Below are 13,370 nucleotides of genomic sequence, written 5' to 3'. Positions count from 1 at the left end.
AAGCGGTCTTCAAAGCCCTAGTCAAACAGAGTGTTCAAACTCAATACATCAGGATCCTCGGTGAGCTGATTATGGATTCACTACCAGGATCTCACCATTCTACAAGGAAGTGATCATCCATGTCAAGAGACGAGTTTGGCAGGGTGACACCATTTAGCCCAAAACTCTTCAGTGACATCCTCAAGAACATGTGATGACTGGAATGGAAAGGAATGGTATTGACATAAATGGTTGACAACTACATCACCTTCGCTTTGCTGATTACATCATTCTAATAACATCAAATGTTAGTCTAGTGGCACAAATTATGGCCGACTTTGACCATGAGTGTGAAAAGGTCGGGCTGCAGCTGAATCTCATGAAGACAATGTTCATGAGAAACAGACTCGTTCTTGACGTTCCATTCACTCTCAATGCAATCAGCATCTCAGAATGCAGCAGTTATGTGTACCTAAGTTGAGAACTCAACATGATAAACTACCTGGCACCTGAGTTGTGCAGGAGCAAGAGAGAGGTGTGAAAAGCCTTCAAAATTGTCAAAGAAATAGCTAAGAGGATGAAGAGCCCTCGAGTCCAGGAACATCTCTTCGACTTCACCTTTCTCCCTGCACTAACAAACACCTCAGAGACCTAGGCCCTACAAAAACAGGATGAGAACACTATTTTGGTCTTCCAAAGAGGAATTGAAAGACCTATGCTTAGAGTATCACACTTCACTTGTGAGAGAAGGAATCCAGAGTTCAGACCTCTGTTGACGATTGAGAATCAGGGACGCTGTCTCATTTGCTAAGGAGTTGAAAATCAGATGAGCTGGACACGTAATGCGATTTGGAGACAACTGCTGGACTAGAGTCTTTACTGACTGGATTCCACAAGATGTCAAAAGATCACGTGGCCGCCCACCTATGAGATTGTCTGGCTTCTTCATCAAGACCCTAAATGAACATTTTGAGGCTCTTCGTGTTCCTGGAGCAAGCAGACGCCATTGAGCTACACTAGCACGCAACAGGAACAAACGGGAGACATTACTGGTGCCCGCATGAGCAAATCAATGAGTAACTGGATGTCAAGTTATCAAGTGATAAAGTCATCCATGAAAATTGAAAGTTTTCTTTCTAGGACATGTTTTCATGAGAAACTTTTGCATTTTTAGACATGAGTTTTGGAAAATTGGGATAAAATTTAGAAGTTGGAACTTCTTAATATTTAACAATTCTGCAATTATTCCTGATTTTTGGATTGATATTGTGATATTCCCATTCATTTCCTTACTTACATAATAAGTATTTATGTAATGCTTAAAATGCACTTAGAATAAGTACAATGATGAATAACAGAATGATACATGTTGCCCTCTGGAAAAAGGAAATAAATGAGGAGACAAAACACTAAAGTGCAAATTTAATATATTAGTGTTCTGATAGCCAAAGTTCATATCATAGTGAAGTATTTTGTAGAAAATGTGTCAATCCAAAAATAATCTTTTTCTCTGTATATGTGAGTGATTAGTGTGGAAGTTGCTTTTAGTGTACTCAATGAGGTGATTCAATTATTGGGAGGAGGGGCGAATATGTCTAGACTTCTGCTGGAAGAAATTAACATTGGAGAATCATATTACTAAACATTTTATCTAACTCAAATTTGGAGATAGCACAAAAATTAAGAACCTGACTCTAAATTGAGTAACTGTGGCACTCATACAGTTTATCAGCTCTGTGAAATTACATTTTTAAATCCAAGGTGCTTCAGTTTTCATGTTTGTAAATTAACAATTATAATAAGGAGAAGAATTATAATAGCATTTATTACATATACTAGCTGACAAAAAGGAACTACATGCATATAAATTGCATGGAATAATCTTTTAATTAATGTTAAAGTACATTGATATACTAATATTATTATATATAATGATATTAGAGGCTTCCCTAAAAGCTTCTGTCCCTCTTGGAGAGCCCGGCAAACTACCAAGGATATCCCACCAGCACGGCAGAGGCTGGCAAGCTACCCATGTCAAATTCGAAATGCAAAAATGAGTAACAATAATGAGCCTCATTCCCCTGACCCTGAAAGATCCCCCAATACCACAATGTTAGGAAGGATGAGCAAGGAGAGGCTGATAAAATCTCAGGGCCTAGTTAGGCTGCTAAAACGAAGAAGGACTGAAATGACTGTCTGTACTTTCATTGCATGTATGCTGGCACCAAAAGCATCCATTGAGGACCTGATGGTGTAAGTGCAAAAGATCAAGTATGACGTCATTGGATTGACAGAGACAAGAAGGGATTGATCACAACTCACCATTTTTGACACTGGAGAAAAACTATTCCTTGGAACATGTGAGAACAGAGGTGTCAGTGATGTCAGTGTCCTCATCAACACAAACTTGGCTATGAGCATACATTCATTTTAATGCCTTACAATCCTAATTGAATGTTTACATTTGAGTAGATGTGACCCATTGCCGGCAGTTTCTATATTCATTGTCTACGCACCAATATCCAACTATGATGAAGAAGAAATTAAGAAGTTATACATGAAACTGGAGAAATTCTATAAAGAAGACCACACTTTCTACAAGGTCATTATAGGTGATTTTAATACCAAGATAGGACCTAGAAGGTTGCCTGAAGTACTCCACATCAGGCCCGATGGCCTAGAATGGAATGAATAGGGTGAAAGACTGTCTGAGTTCATCATGTATGAGTTCATCATGTCTACCAAGACCATCCATGGTAACTCACAGTTCCAGAAGGCCAAATCTAAATGCTGAACATGGACTCTCCCAGTGGACAGTTCCAGAACACAATTGACCACATCATATCCAAATGACAGTTCTGCCTGACAGATGTCACTATTGTCACAAATTTCCAAACGGGATCAGACCATATTCTCCTTTGTGTGAAATTCTACTTCATGGAGGAGGGAGAAAGTGTTGCAAAGTTTAGGAAGAGAACTCCCAGAACAAACACCAACTGGGAGTCTCTTTGGCACTATTTCAGCAATATGGAAAGTTGCCATCATTGACAACATTGATGAGGAATACTATCGTCTGCTTCAGCACCTCCGTGACTGTGCGAGGAATTCCAAGAGTGAGAAAGCCACAAAAAAATGCCTGTCTTTGGAAACTCTTGAGCTCATTTGCCAACACGGTTTGGTGTGAGCCTCAGGAAATCAAAAGCTAATGTACGACTTGCAAAGCTATGCAGAGAAATGATAAAAAAAGACCTCAAAGAGAGAAGAGCAGCAGTGTTGGCTGATGTAGCAGAAGCTGGGAAAAGTATTCACAATCCCTGCCTGTTCTTCGTCAACGATAAGACCAAGATGACTGCTCTCCATTGTCCTGATGGATCTATCACATCATCCAGAAGGGCAATGGAGAAAGTTATCCACAAATTCTACTTGTATCTCTTTGATACACACATTCACCTGCTCACATACCAAACTACAGAGGATGGATATGGATATGTTTTTCCTAGTGTTTTTCCTTCCGAAATCGAACATGCCATTTCATCAGTAAAGAAGTGTACAGCACCTGGTTCAGACAAGATCAGATCCAAACACTTGAAGAATCTGCCACCAGTACTCATCAATACACTGGCTTGACTCTTCACATGCTATCTGTCTGAATGCAAGGTTCTGTCCCAGTGGAAAACCTGGAGGACCATTCTACTGTACAAGAAGGGAGACACCCACAACATCTGCAAATATCACCCAATCAGCCTGTTGTCCTTCATCCACAAGTTGTTCACTTGAGTCATCCTGAATAGGATTGGCAGAACTCTAGATGAAGGACAACCACGTGAGTAAACCCGGTTCCAAAAAGGATTCAGCACAATTGATCATATCAAATGGTGACCAAGCTCATTGAGGTTTTGTGAGTGTTCAAGATTCCACTCTAACTTTCATCAATTTAAACAAGGCCTTTGATTCTGAAGCTGTCATTGAAACGCTAGCTAAACAGGGCATTCAAACTCAGTACATCAGGATCTTTCATGAGCTGTATTCACTACCAGGTTCTCACCATTCTACAAGGAAGTGATCATCCATGTCAAGAGAGGGGTTCGGCAGAGTGACATCATTTCACCAAAACTCTTCAGTGCCACTCTCGAGAACATCATGCCATGACTGGAATTGGAAGAAATGGGAGTGAAGATAGATGGTTGACAACTACACCACCTCCGCTTTGCTGATGACATCGTTCTAATAACACCAAACATTAGCCAGGTGGCAGAATGCTGGCCCACTTCGATCATGAGTGTGGAAAGGTTGGACTGCAGCTGAATCTCATCAAGACAATGTTCATGAGAAATGAACTAGTTCCTGGTGTTCCATTTGCTCTCAATGGAATGAACATCTACGAATGCAGCAGTTATGTGTACCTGAGTTGAGAACTCAACATGATAAATGACTTGATGCCACAACTTCATAGGAGGAAGAGGGTGGCGTGGAACGCATTCAAGAGCATCAAAGAAGTTCTTAAGAGGATGACAAACCTCCAGCTTTGGACACATCTTTTCTATTCCACCATTCTTCCTCCATTAACATACGCTTCAGAGACCTGCGCCTTACAAATAATAGAATTAGAATGCTATTCGGGTCTCCCAGAGAGGAATTGAAAGAGCTATGCTTGGTATATCACGTTTCACTCAAGTGAGAGAAGGAATCCTGAGTTTCGATCTTCGTCAACAATTGAGGATCAGGGACGCTGTCTCATTTGCCAAGGCATCTAAAATCAGATGGGCCTGACACATAATGTGATTTAGAGACGACCACTCAACTGGAGCATTTACTGACTAGATTCCATGGGGCATCAAAAGAATACCTGGCCGCTCACCTATGAGATGGTCGGACTTCTTCATCAAGACCCTGAATGAACAGTTTGATACTCTTCATGTTCCTGGAACGAGCAAACACCACTGGGCTACGCTAGCATGTGACATGGAGATGTTACTGGTGCTCGCTCAAGCAAATCGACAAGCAACGGGATGACAAGTGATATAAGTGATATTAGTATTTGGTTCTGAATCATGGATCATATTCTTTTCCTCCTACAGAGACAATTAAATTTTTTTCTCTGTTTTGGTTGTGAACAATTTTCTCTATCTATGATTAAAGAGACAAATAAAAGTCAATATCCCAGCAGGAAAAAGAATTCTATTCAGGATGATGAAATGGAGAGATTTGTATAAAAGCAGTTCCTAAGGGAAATGAAGCACCATTCAAGAATCTCTAGACTAGCAGTCGCAGAAAGCCTTATCCACTTCTAAGACAACTGGAGCTAGTGAAGGAAATAATTCTACTAAAGAGGGTTTGGAGTTTTGGACTTTGTATCACAGGAGATTCAAGTACAGGGGTGCACTATAAGCCCCTGGGATTTAGTAAATAAAGCAGAGAAGGGAAAACTATGAAGACACATCTGAATACCCATGACTGGCTAACACAACTCCAATTCCTGACAAGGGATGGGGTAGCTTGGGAGATGACTGGGTTCAGTGACCTGAGCTCAGAACTAGAAAAGGGAAATAAGGACAGATTTGGGCTAGCAGCTGTAGAGACCATTCACATCTACACAATTACTGCATTGTGACTCAACGAAAGATCACAGAGACTACATGAACCTACGCACAAAAAAGGGATTTGATATCTGATAGTTGTACTGTGCACTCCAATAACAAGCAATGAAGTTCCCTCCCTGCTCACCCTCCACCCTCTCCTCCCCTCCCCACCCCTGTTTGCCAGCTTTTTTGTTTGTTTGTTTGTTTTAAACTGGTCTAAAGTGAGTGATATAGCATAGCCTGTAAAGCACTTGGCTGGCATACAGCAGATGGGGTTCCGTGCCCAGCACCCGTATGTTCTTCTGAACCTACCAATAGTGATTCTAAGCTCAGAAACAGGTGTAAGACCTGTGCACCACAGCAAGCAAAAAGAATAAAAAGCTGAGGTAATAGGACTTGTAATTAATGTCAAGGTTTATGCTTTAAGGATGTGTGCCCACCATCCACCATCGTGTCAAAAGCTCTCCTTTGGTCCTTTTCTATCTACCGTATCTCCTCCCACCTAAACCCAGTCCCCAGTACCATTGGGAACCTCAATTCTTTTGCCAGATGCCAGGGCAAAGAAAGACTCCCTAATTAAATACAGCACTATCACTGTAAAGTCTGGTTGTTTTTACTTTCAGTACTTGCAATACTGTGATGCAGAGACAGCAAACCTGATGGAGTGTCTATTAGAGACTTTGTTTACTTCTCAAGAAACAAAGACCAATAAAATAACCCAATAACATTTCTATCTGTAATTTCTAAATATCCAAATTAATTTTATTTTAATGCCTAAATATACAATAATACCTAATATAAGTCCTTTTTTTGTTAAAATAAATAGTCTTAGTGCTGTTTCTATAAAAGTATGTTAGAGGGATAGAAAATAGAAATATAACATTTAACTCTATCTTCTTCCCTCTTGCTTTCAGGTTCTCTTTTAATCCAAAAATAGATTTGGTTATCTACAGTTAAATTCATTATCAGATTTTCTTCAGTAACCTAAGCCTTACCTTCCTGCAAAACTTTGAAGTAAGATCAAATATATTTTTACTCACTATTTGATTTTGCTTTCTTGATATTTTACCTAGATAATGCTTTTATTTTTATTTGCACAAAAACAGTACATTTCTTTCATTCTTTTCATTTTGTTTTTAAAATTTGTTGCAAGTGTCATTGTCTTTTTTTTTTTCCCTTTATTTTATTTTATTTTTTTTAAAGTTGTAGATTTACAATTTTTTGTGCTTTGGTTTCAATTATACAATGATCAGATACCCATCCCTCCACCAGTGCCCATTTTCCACCACCATGGATAATATCCCTCCCACCCCCATCCCCCCATCCCCCCTGTCTCTGTGGCAGGGAAATCCCCTGTGTTCTCTCTCTCATTTTGGGTGTTGTGGTCTGCAAAAGAGGCATTGAGTGGCAAACATGTTCAGTCCATAGTCTACTTTCGACATGCATCTCCCCTCCTGGGAGGATCCTCCAAACATCCTTTATTTGGTGCTCCCTTCTCTATCTGAACAGCCCTTTCCTCTAGGATACCCGGCTGGCCTCTAAGTTATGGAGTAATCCTCCTGGTGCTGATCTCAGCTATTCTTGGGTATTTTTTTTTCCCCTTTATTTTATTTTATTTTTTTTAAAGTTGTAGATTTACAATTTTTTGTGCTTTGGTTTCAATTATACAATGATCAGATACCCATCCCTCCACCAGTGCCCATTTTCCACCACCATGGATAATATCCCTCCCACCCCCATCCCCCCATCCCCCCGTCTCTGTGGCAGGGCAATCCCTTGTGTTCTCTCTCTCCTTTTGGGTGTTGTGGTCTGCAAAAGAGGCATTGAGTGGCAAACATGTTCAGTCCATAGTCTACTTTCGACATGCATCTCCCCTCCTGGGAGGATCCTCCAAACATCCTTTATTTGGTGCTCCCTTCTCTATCTGAATAGCCCTTTCCTCTAGGATACCCGGCTGGCCTCTAAGTTATGGAGTAATCCTCCTGGTGCTGATCTCAGCTATTCTTGGGTATTAATCTCATACTTTGTTACTTTATATCCCCCAGATGAATGCAATCTTTCTATGTCTATCCCTCTCTTTCTGACTCATTTCGCTTAGCATGATACTTTCCATATTGTACCACTTGTATGTAAATTTCATGACTTCATCTTTTCTAAGAGCTACATAGTACTCCATTGTGTAGATGTACCAAAGTTTCTTTAACCAGTCATCTGTTCTTGGGCATTCAGGTTTCTTCCAGTTTCTGGCTATTGTAAAGAGGGCTGCAATGAACAAACAAGTGCAGATGTCACTTCGACTATACATTTTTGCCTCTCTGGGATATATTCCCAGGAGTGGTATTGCTGGGTCAAATGGGAGCTCAATTTCTAATTTTTTGAGAATCGTCCATACTGTTTTCCAGAAGGGCTGAACCAGTCGGCATTCCCACCAACAGTGAAGGAGTGTCCCTTTCTCGCCACAACCACGCCAGCATCGGTTGCTTTTGTTCTTTTGAATGTGGGCCAGTCTCTGAGGTGTGAGATGGTATCTCATTGTGGTTTTGATCTGCATCTCCCTGATGATTAATGATGTAGAGCATTTTCTCATGTGCTTTTTTGCCATTCGGATTTCTTCTTTGAGAAAGTTTCTGTTCATTTCATTGCCCCATTTTTGGATGGGGTTGGATGTTTTCTTCTTGTGGAGTTTAACCAGTATTTTGTATATCCTGGATATCAACCCCTTGTCAGATGTGTATTCGGTGAATATCCTTTCCCATTCTGTAGACTGTCTTTGTATTTTGGTCACTGTTTCTTTGGAGGTGCGGAAGCTTCTTAGTTTAAGATAGTCCCATTTGTCTATCTCTGTTTTCACTTGCTCGGCCAGTGGCGTGGCATCTTTGAAGATACCATTAGCTTCAATGTCATGGAGGGTTTTGCCAACTTTATCTTCAATGTACCTTATGGTTTCTGGTCTGATGTTGAGGTCTTTAATCCATTTTGATCTTACTTTTGTACATGGTGTTAGGCAGAGTTCTGAGCCTATTTTTTTGCATGTAGCCGTCCAGTGATGCCAACACAATTTATTAAAGAGGCTTTCCTTACTCCACTTCACATTACTTGCACCTTTATCAAAGATTAGATGAGCATATGATTGAGGAGAGATGTCAGTGTATTCAACCCTGTTCCATTGGTCTGCAGTTCTGCCTTTGTTCCAGTACCATGCTGTTTTAATTATTACTGCTTTATAGTACAGTTTGAAGTTCGGGAGGTTGATTCCTCCCATTTTCTTTTTCCCAAGAATTGCTTTAGCTATTCGTGGGGGCTTATTGTTCCATATAAATTTCAAGAGTGTTTGCTCCATTTCTTTGAAGAATCTCATGGGTATCCTTATAGGGATTGCATTGAATTTATACAATGCTTTCGGTAGTATTGCCATTTTGACAATGTTAAGTCTCCCGACCCATGAGCAGGGGATATCTTTCCATTTCCTCATGTCCTCTTTTATTTCCTGAAGTAGCGTTTTGTAGTTTTCTTTGTACAGGTCCTTTACTTCCTTAGTTAAGCTGATTCCTAGGTACTTGATTTTCTGGGGCACAATTGTGAATGGGATTGTTTTTTTCATGTTGCTTTCTTCTCTCTCACTGTTTGCGTATAGGAAAGCCATGGACTTTTGGGTATTGATTTTATAACCTGCAACTTTACTATACGAGTCTATTGTTTCTAAGAGTTTTTTGGTGGAAGTTATTGGGTTCTCTAAGTAGAGTATCATATCATCTGCGAATAGTGAGAGCTTGATTTCTTCCTTTCCTACCTGAATGCCCTTAATATCTTTTTCCTGCCTAATCGCTATTGCAAGTACTTCCAGTACTATATTGAACAGCAGTGGAGAGAGTGGGCATCCCTGTCTCGTCCCTGATCTTAGAGGGAAGGCTCTCAGTTTTTCCCCATTGAGGATGATGCTTGCTGTAGGCTTGTGGTAGATGGCTTTAATTATGTTGAGGAAGGTCCCCTCTATACCCATTTTGGCTAGGGTTTTCATCATAAAGGGGTGCTGGATCTTATCAAATGCTTTCTCTGCATCTATTGATATGATCATATGCTTTTTATCTTTTCTTTTGTTGATATGGTGGATTATGTTGATTGATTTCCGAATGTTGAACCATCCTTGCATCCCTGGGATGAATCCTACTTGGTCATGGTGTATGATCTTTTTGATGAGTAGTTGGATTCTATTTGCTAGTAGTTTGTTGAGGATCTTTGCATCTGTGTTCATCAGGGATATCGGCCTGTAATTCTCTTTCTTTGTGGTATCTCTGTCTGCTTTTGGTATCAGTGTGATATTTGCTTCGTAGAAACTGTTTGGAAGTGTTTTTGATATTTCAATTTCGTGGAAAAGCTTAAAGAGTATTGGGAGTAAGTCCTCTTTAAAGATTTGGAAGAATTCACTAGTGAATCCATCCGGGCCAGGACTTTTGTGCTTGGGGAGACTTTTTATTACCATTTCAATTTCCTTGATGGTGATAGGTCTGTTCAGGTATTCCAGGTCTTCTTGGTTCAGCCTTGGGAGTCTGTAGGAGTCTAGGAATTTATCCATTTCCTCGAGGTTTTGATGTTCCGTGGCATAAAGCTTCTCAAAGTACTCCCTGAGGATCCTCTGAATTTCTGTGGTTTCTGTTGTAATGACCCCCTTTTCATTTCTGATTCGGTTTATTAGGGTTTTCTCTCTCCCTTTCTTTGTGAGTTTTGCTAGAGGCTTATCGATCTTGTTAATTTTCTCAAAGAACCAGCTCTTGGTTTCATTGATCTTTCGGATTGTTTTTTGGGTTTCCATCTCGTTAATCTCTGCTCTGAGTTTTATTATTTCCTTTCTCCTGTTCGGGTTGTGCTCCTTTTTTTGGTCCTTCTCCAAGCTCTTAAGCTGTGAGGTTAGGTTATTTATGTGTGCTCGCTCCTCCTTCCTGAGGAATGCTTGTAGAGCTATAAACTTTCCTCTTAACACAGCCTTTGCTGTGTCCCATAAGTTTTGGTAACTCGTGTTCTCATTTTCATTCGTTTCTAGGAATCTTTTGATTTCCTCTTTGATTTCCTGTCTAATCCACTCGTTGTTCAATAGTGCAGCAAGTGTCATTGTCTTATGGAATTAAACTCAGGCTTGATCACAAAAGAAGCCTATGTTCATTGTCTTATTATGACCAAAAATCAGCTTTCTTTATAAGTTTTTAAGCACAATCTATAATTATTAGATAAACTATAATTATTTGCCAATAATTATAAATAGAGTTATTTAACCTTCCCTGTTGAAAGATTTATTGTCTTGATTCTTAGAAGTATCTCTCACTCCACTACTGAACTTCTAATCAATGTAATTTTTTAAATTATTATTCTTGATTTAAATTTTTTTAGTTCAAATGTCATGTTTGTATATAAAATATGTTTGAATATCACTTGTATCACTTGCCATCCCATTGCTTATTGTTTGCTCAAGCGGGTGCCAGTAACGTCTCCATTCGTCCCTGTCACGTGCTAGTGTAGCCCAATGGCATCTACTCATTCCAGGAACATGAGGAGCCTCAAACCATTCGTTCAGGATTCGTTCAGGGTCTTGACAAAGAAGCCCGACCATCTCATAGGTGGGCAGCCAGGCATTCTTTTGACATCTCATGGAATCCAGACAGTAATGGCTCTAGTCCAGAAGTCATCTCCAAATCACATTACATGTTCAGTCCATCTCTGAATGCAGCAGTTATGTGTACCTGGGTTGAGAACTCAACATGATGAAGGACTTCGTGCCAGAACTGTACAGGAGGAAGAGAGTGCTGTGGAATGCCTTCAAGAATGTCAAAGAAGTTGCTAAGAGAATAAGAACCTCCATCTCCAGACACATCTTTTCGACTCCACCGTTCTTCTTGCACTAATACGCCTCAGAGACCTGGACCCTACGAAAACAGAATGAGAATGCTATTAGGGTCTCCCTAAGAGGAATTGAAAGAGCTGTGTTGGAATATCACATTTCACTCAAGTGAGAGAAGGAATCCAGAGTTTTGATCTCCATAGACGATTGATGATTAGGGACGCTGCCTCGTTTGCCAAGGCATCAAAAATCAGATGGGTCAGACACATAATGTTTCAGTATATTGCTTGAAATTACTAAATTTATTTGAAAAAATTTCAATGACAAAAAGCACTAAAATTATAGTTAAGCACATACAAAGATTTCAACTGTCGATCCTTTTATTGTTTGTGTGTGCTATAAACTTATATTCTGCATTATATTTCTATATGCTGGAGCAATAGCACAGCGGGTAGGGTGTCTGCCTTGCACGCAGCCAACATGGCCGACCCGAGTTTGATTCCTCCGCCCCTCTCGGAGAGCCCGGCAAGCTACCGAGAGTATTCGATATGCCAGACACAGTAACAACAAAGTTTCCAATGGAGACGTTAGTGGGCCCGCTCGAGCAAATCGACAATCAACAGGAGGGCCTTTACTTTATTTATAAGCACAGAATCATGTAATTTTTGTTTATCCTTAACTTTTATAACCTAGAATTTTTCTGATACAAAATAAGCATTAAGAAAATATTTTAAAGAATAAGTGTGTAATTGTACCAATAACATAGTGTAATCCAGTGGATATGGTATATTAATTCTAGAAAGATAATTTTAACCAACCCAAAGTAAATAAGCACTGGTTCACAAGATGACACATTTTAAAAATATACAGGGTCTGGAGAGATGGTTAAGGAAATGAGGTCTTCACCTCCCATGCAGTTATGAAGCAGCAAACCTGGTTCATGTACCCTGGGCCAGAGTCCCCTGAGTACTTCAAAGGACCACTCTACTCGCAGACCCAGAAACAACCCCTAAGCCTTGGGTTTAATTCTCTCCATATAAAATTAAAATCACATCCTGTAGTTTTATGTATATATGTATATACACATGCATATGTATATATGCATATAATTATATGTTTTTGTATGAACATGTATATTTCTCTCTATATAGTCACAAATAATTTTGAATGGCATTAGCACAACTTTCACTTCATTGTAAACTATTTGCCTTGAAGAGAATGAAATTTGAGTAATACTGGAGCACGTTGTAAAATAATAAAATAGCAAATTATTATAATTTACAAAAAATACTTCAACTGTCTGAACAGTTTTTAAGGAAAAACAATAATGTTTATGGATAATATCAAAGTATCTTTTGATATTTCTTGGACACATTAGTATCTCCTTTAAAAAATATATGTTTAAGTATCATTCCTAATATTTTCTAATATTATTTGGGTTTTTTGCGGGGGAGGTGGTGACACCCAGCAATGCTCAGGAGTTACTCCTGGTTCTGCTGCACTCAGGAATTATTCCTGGCTGTGTTCGGGGAACCATGTGGAATAATGGGACCAGAACCTGGGTTGGCCTCGTGCAAGGCAAACGCCCTATCTGCTGTACTATCACTCCAGCAATAGTACATTATTCATTGTTATTCATTCTTTGTAAAAGTTTTATCTATGAATAGCGAGCTCCATGTATACCAAGCATACTGTTATGTACCCATATTAAGATGTACTAAATCTATAAGGGACTTTACGACTCTAATAGTTGTCCAGTAAATCATTCAAACTCTTCAAGTATAAAATCAAAGAGGCTGAACAAACACAATTTAGCTTAGTAGTTTAAGCACGAATCTATGTATTTTCAAAACTTAAAGGAAATGGTTTGTTGAATAAATCAACTATACTTTCTTAAAACATATTACAATGTTTACTACCTTCATAAATGCATAAACTTTTATAGTTTCTCCTTTTAGCGTCCATACCTAATACCTAATTCA

This window comes from Sorex fumeus, unplaced genomic scaffold, assembly GCF_029834395.1.
Source record: "Sorex fumeus unplaced genomic scaffold, SorFum_2.1 ptg000033l, whole genome shotgun sequence".
NCBI classification, from domain to species: Eukaryota; Metazoa; Chordata; class Mammalia; order Eulipotyphla; family Soricidae; genus Sorex; species Sorex fumeus.
Note: the sequence above shows the minus strand (reverse complement) of the source record.